The 6,863-nt window shown below is 46.0% G+C and overlaps 1 long non-coding RNA gene across 1 annotated transcript; it reads right to left on the reverse strand.

Moving 5' to 3' along the window:
* Positions 1-580: 580 nt before the first annotated feature.
* Positions 581-6,782, reverse strand: LOC121310182. The gene is made up of 2 exons (XR_005948743.1): positions 6,697-6,782; positions 581-2,631 (listed from the first exon to the last, which is right to left on the reverse strand). It is a non-coding gene; the product is annotated as an uncharacterized LOC121310182 (long non-coding RNA).
* Between the last annotated feature and the right edge of the window lie 81 nt (positions 6,783-6,863).

The raw sequence follows: 6,863 nt of genomic DNA on the forward strand, positions 1-6,863 counted from the left end.
ACACACACACACACACACACACAGACACACACACAGACACACAGACACACACACACACTGCAACAGGACTCGCTGGTAAGAGACAATTCCTGCGCAGATTGCTTTCAGAGAAACCAGGCTTTGTCGTCTTGCCTCGTACTTTATATATTTGCAAAAGTGCATTGTGTAATATACTTTGACTGAACGAAACACGACTTTATATTTCAATGCGAGCAGAGTTAAAATCTTCAGAGCAAGAAGCGTCCAATCCCGTCTCTTTGCGATCAGTGAGGGCGTGGTTGTGTTTGTGTTTTTTTTTTTTTTTTTTTTTAATTGCTTCGATGAGGAATTGCTCTTAATCAGCAGACCTGGCGGTTAGTTGTAATTACACAGATCAGCCAGACCACAGTCATTGTCGCCTTTCCAGCACAGCAGTGTGTTGCAGTAAGAACGAGATACACCAGAGGGCGCTGGCGTGCTCTGTGGCGATTCCAGTTTGCGATGCAAGTGTACGAGGGGGAGCTGGAAGCAAAGAGATCAGCTCCTGCACTTCGCTGAAAGCACACCAATAGACACTCATTAAAATAGACTGAGAATGTCATTAGAAACACATGCAATAGGAAGTTATTTATTCATTAAAAACGGTACAAAAACTGTTATATTCATTAAAACATGCCTTTAAATGTACATAATAAAGAAAAAAAAAAAACACCTTATTTAACATTGTGTACTCAAAGAAACTACAAAATCATATCCAAAGTCTTCCGTGTATGAAAAACGATGAAGCAGTGTGCCATTCACTATGTTACAGGCACATTATGCAGCAGGCTTCATTCGACTCTATGAAGCAAGCCTCGTTAATTCTACAGGGCGATGCAACACTTTGGCCAGAGCTGTACACTCATGCAACAAGTATCGTTCACTGTTACTAACTGCTTCAAAATCCTACAGGGCCTTACTGCTCCTAATTAGTTGCACCTTTCTTGAAGAGAAAAACAGCTCGTGGAATTAAAGCTACTGTAATAATCACATTTCCACCGCGGAATTAAACTCCGGTTGCATAGCAGTGAGATCCAATCCTGGTTTTACTAGGAGTTTAATAAGGACGCACCTGAGCTTGTTACCTGCACACACTGGGGCTTGCAATAAAGCGTGGAACGGAGTCCTCTTTCCATCTCTGTACAGCCCACTAAAGGCATTTCAAAACTTACATTTCACCCTGCGTGATGCGTTACAACCTCGGCTCCTCACAGACCTGCACAGAGAGGTCTTCACCTGCGCTTAGCAAGCAACCTGAACACAGTCTATCAGACTGCTGGAATCAAGGAGACACGGGTCCTGTATTTACACCTCAGAAGAGCGAAGCATGCTCTGTAATGATACTGAGCAGAACCTTACAGTTAGAGAATTAAAGAGTCACATGACAATTTCCCCCAATCAAGATTAACTCCTGGTAATGACACTGCAGAACTACACACCAGCTCAGCAAAATAGGATTGCAAAAAAAAAAAAAAAAAAAAAAAAAGGGGGAAAACAAGATTATTTTTTTTTGGATGAAATTGATTATTGAGCTTAAAAGTAGCAGCACTGCCAGATATACTTCATGAATGCCGGGCTATGCTGGGTCATGCTCTCCTATACAAGGCAATGCTGTTGTCGGTTCTGGTTTTGCATACCCTTGCATAACCTAGCAAAACACAAACTATCTAGAAATCTAGCAACGTGCTTCAGGTCCAGACTCTCATGCTTGATGCACGGATTGAGGGAATTAGCCACAGAACGCAGAAAACAACAAGGAAGTTGGGGCCTCGTTTCCACAGCCTCTCGACAGGCACAGCTGGTCAGTCTGGGACAGGTGTCGAGGGAGGCCGTTTCCCAATGCTTTTCTTTAGTAAGACTACTGACAGCTGCGCAACAACCGATAATAATAATTTTAAAAAAAAAGCGCCACACGTTTGTTTAACTTCGTCTATCTTCAATCAATCAATGCACCCAATCAATCCCACAAGCCAATGTGACTTTACTTCCTGTGTCACTACACAGGACAAAATCCAGCTTGAACGCAGACAGCCGTCTTTAATTCCACCTCATCCAGCCCGGGCAGCTCAGCTACGCCTGGGGAGAGGCTAGGGAGACGAGGCATTAGCAGACAAAAAAGGACAAAGGTCGGACAGGCAGGGCATTTACCAAAAAACAAAACATTTACCATGGCAGCTGCTTCACCTTTAAACTGCCACATTTGCATATTTCTTTTTATCATGTCTCGTAATGCTAAATAATATTCCGACAGCTGAAGTTTGAAACACTCCCCCCCCCAAAAAAAAATAAATATAATGTAAAAATAATGGGTGCAGAGTACTGTACAAACCTTACAATCAATACACATGGGAAGAAAATGTAATTCTATAGCTCTACCCTATGGCAATTCCATTAAAGATGAAGAATTCCTCTCTGGCCGTCGCTTGTTGACACCGAGAGGTGGTGCCGCTGCTGCCCGCACGCCCTGCCGCTCAGCCCGGTGGAGATGGCGCCGCTGGCCTGGTGCTTATTCGCTCGGCTTTGCTTCGTTCTTTTTCTTCAGAGCTTTGAGAAGAGTGTCAGGCATGAAGTAGGGTCTCTCCTGGGAGCCGTCGTTCCGCTCCAAGTCTTCCACTGGAGAGGGAGAGGACAGCAGACACACACAGCTCAGTCAAGACACAACTCCACAGCACAGTGATGAACAACAGCAGGCCCCTGCTAAGCTTGGCGGATTGACCTTGTCTGGAGGTGGGGGGGGGGGGGATTCTGTGACATAATGACATGCAGCCTGTGAGGTTAAACAGACAGCACACTGACACAACAGGGATCCTAAAGCAGGGCTGTGTTCTGAATTTGGACAGCGCAGCAGTGGCTGTGAAAAGACAACACAGGTTTTCTGTTTTTTAACCTGCAAGTTGACACGGTCAGGGTCGTGCTGTGCTACAAAACCGCTAGACTGCCATTCCCAGTCAATATAAAAGCGTTTACACCCAGCATTACAAACTAAACCATGCTGACTATCTACTGGGAGAGCAAACCCTACCCCTGGGAAAAAGTCTGTGTCTATAAGCAAGTCCATGTGTTTGGCAAGCACCTGCAGAAAAAGTGTTACCTTTAGCGGTATACAAAGTGTAGCAATAGCTGCGGGTGACCGAGGAACCAGTTTTTCAGATGGTGAAATGTAAAATCCACGCGCTGGTTGGAAGTGACATGCTGACAGTGTTGACACACTTCCTGCGTATTCAGAGGCTTTGCCTATTCCACCAGCCCAGTGCACAGACTGCATCTCTCCCCAGTGTAACACACAGAACAGCAGCCTGGTCTCTGAGGAACGGCTCACCCTGAAATACAGGTCCTTCTCATCTCATGGGATCCAGCTACATTCAACAGGGGTGCTTCGAGACGAACGTGGAAACACACAAAGACGAGGTTTACTGCAGAGTGTTTCAACCCATCGTCAGCACAGTTAAACAGCGGGCAGGATTGCCGGTTTCAAAGTTTGCATTAACACACAAGACACACATCTCTGGATTCCCAGCAAGGCATTTGGTTTTTTTTTTTATTTCGTAGTGCGAAGACTGTGGACAAAAACAAGGTGCACGAAAGAGTTTAAAATGTCCCAGCAGGCTGGATCTGCTCGCCCACACGGTCCTCCTCGCGATACGAGTCGCTCTCAAATGTATTTGAAGAAGAAACCATTTGCACAAGCACTCGATTCCTTGAGTACCTTCAGGGGTTAACTTATTTTGTTCCGAGTGGTTCTGGGTTCTAATGCTCCAATATAGAGTTCTAATAATTCTATGAAAAAGCTTTTACTTGGCTTTAAGATGTTTGAATGCAGAATCCTGAATGCAGATTCAACTGAAATCACGTGACAGCTCTGCTCCAGAGATACAGACAAAGCAGGAGGGGCTGACAGCGGACAGGTCGCATCGTCACGTGATTTCAATGGAACGAGGAAGGATTTAGGATTCAGTTTGGATTCTCCAGACAAGCTCAAAGCCAGGTAAAGGCAGTGAAATTAAAACAGCTCCTTACTGGAGAAACCCAGCGACTCTCATAATGAAGGTCAGCACCAGACAATACTCACTTTCAGCCAACAAGACAGATCATTATAGTGTTATTACAATGAAAGCAGTGGCAACCCTATCTTCACAAAGATTAATACAGTGACTGGATACAGATTGATACAACACATATTAGGCACATTGCAGTACAGGTCCGTGTACAGAGAGACACTCTGCATGTACATGATCTGAACAGCTGGGATTTCAATCTACACTAATCCCAATGGTACATACAGCCGACAAAGTAACGTGATCTGGCGGGACAGTAAATTCCGACCAGTAGATGGCACTGTGGCACTGCAGCAAGGAGAAACCCCAGGATACACTCGTAGATAACAGTCCATCATAATTATGAACACACAATATAGGGTAAAAAAGTACTAGATGCCAGCTAAGCATTCAAATATCTTGTCAAGCACAATTCTCTCATCAGAAGACTAGTTAAGAACCCCTCTGGCATGATTCATCTCTGCTTTACTCTTACGTCTTGAAAGCAGACTTTATCAGTAACTGTTTTGCCACTCTACACAAACAGCAGTCAGTGGGTTAGCATTGTAATAGGCAAGGGAGGCACTGGAGCTAGAGTGTTTAAACACAGTTACTGTGCAGCAGCATCACCCCTAGAGATTCAGCAGCTAGAGTGTTTAAACACACAGTTACTGTGCAGCAGCATCACCCCCAGAGATTCAGCAGCTAGAGTGTTTAAACACACAGTTACTGTGCAGCAGCATCACCCCCAGAGATTCAGCAGCTAGAGTGTTTAAACAGTTACTGTGCAGCAGCATCACCCCCAGAGATTCAGCAGCTAGAGTGTTTAAACACAGTTACTGTGCAGCAGCATCACCCCCAGAGATTCAGCAGCTAGAGTGTTTAAACACACAGTTACTGTGCAGCAGCATCACCCCCAGAGATTCAGCAGCTAGAGTGTTTAAACACACAGTTACTGTGCAGCAGCATCACCCCCAGAGATTCAGCAGCTAGAGTGTTTAAACACACAGTTACTGTGCAGCAGCATCACCCCCAGAGATTCAGCAGCTAGAGTGTTTAAACACACAGTTACTGTGCAGCAGCATCACCCCCAGAGATTCAGCAGCTAGAGTGTTTAAACACAGTTACTGTGCAGCAGCATCACCCCCAGAGATTCAGCAGCTAGAGTGTTTAAACACAGTTACTGTGCAGCAGCATCACCCCCAGAGATTCAGCAGCTAGAGTGTTTAAACACACAGTTACTGTGCAGCAGCATCACCCCCAGAGATTCAGCAGCTAGAGTGTTTAAACACAGTTACTGTGCAGCAGCATCACCCCCAGAGATTCAGCAGCTAGAGTGTTTAAACACACAGTTACTGTGCAGCAGCATCACCCCCAGAGATTCAGCAGCTAGAGTGTTTAAACACAGTTACTGTGCAGCAGCATCACCCCCAGAGATTCAGCAGCTAGAGTGTTTAAACACAGTTACTGTGCAGCAGCATCACCCCCAGAGATTCAGCAGCTAGAGTGTTTAAACACACAGTTACTGTGCAGCAGCATCACCCCCAGAGATTCAGCAGCTAGAGTGTTTAAACACACAGTTACTGTGCAGCAGCATCACCCCCAGAGATTCAGCAGCTAGAGTGTTTAAACACACAGTTACTGTGCAGCAGCATCACCCCCAGAGATTAAGTTTCTTATACAGCGATTCACAGAAATGTTACATATGGGCAAATCCAGGACTGGTTCTGTTTCAAAAACATTTACAGTGCAGTTCTGAAACCTTGACTATAACTGTGTTGAGTGGAGATCTCTTTCATATAGACCTCTATACAGCTCTGCAGTGTTGAGAGGGGAGCTTTCTTACCTATAGACCTCTATACAGCTCTGCAGTGTTGAAAGTTCTCTTTTTTTAAGACTTCACTACTGGTGTTGAAAGAATCAAATACAAAAAGACAAGTGTCCACTGTTACAGTTTGCCCCCTCCCAAGTCCTCACTCCCTCTTAAAGCAGACAGCACCAGTCCACTAGGGGGCAGCACTGCCCTCCCTATCTCTCTTTTCCCCCGCCTCGCTACTCCTGTGTTTCTGTGCTCTTTTCCTCAGTCTCCAGGACGACGCTCTTAGACAGGATGTCATGGAGCTCCATGGTCATGTAGTACGGTTTTTCTGCGGAGCCATCGTTCCTCTCCAGGTCCTCGCCTTCCCTCAGCAAGCAGGCAGGCATGAGGGGAGGTATGACAGGGAACCAGGGCAGAAAATGACCAAGGATAGGTGGGAAAACAAGAACGGAAGAAAGAGAAAGAAGAAGTTAGCAGTTAGCAGCAAGGAGGAGTAGAGCTCATGTTAGGAGAGACAGCTCAAGCAGAGCCCCCAGACCCTCAGACCCCCAGGAGAGTGATTGGTTAAAAGTTAAATTTCAGGCTTTAGATTGGTTACAGAGTCATCCTAAGAGAAAGGGTGCTCCCTCCAGTCCAGGGCAGGCTTGAGGCACGGAGACTGAACTGCTCCCTCCCTCACCCCCCTGAGAGAAAGGGTGCTCCCTCCAGTCCAGGGCAGGCCTGGAGACTGAACTGCTCCCTCACACCCCTGACTACTCACCACATTTTTAAAAGCAAACAAAATACAAAAGTCTGTTTAACCAGAGATGAGAGGCGTGTACTCACAGAAACACAGGAAGAGCGTGTCCACACACATGCCGTAGACACTGAAGAAGCCGTGAGCGATGAAGTACGAGCCGAGCACCACCGTCTGAGAGAACACGGAACAGAGAGCGCAGGTCAGTCACCACGGTAACACAGTCACTGCTGACTATTAACAGCAAGCACAGGTT

Source organism: Polyodon spathula, unplaced genomic scaffold (assembly GCF_017654505.1).
Source record: "Polyodon spathula isolate WHYD16114869_AA unplaced genomic scaffold, ASM1765450v1 scaffolds_1805, whole genome shotgun sequence".
Lineage (NCBI taxonomy): Eukaryota > Metazoa > Chordata > Actinopteri > Acipenseriformes > Polyodontidae > Polyodon > Polyodon spathula.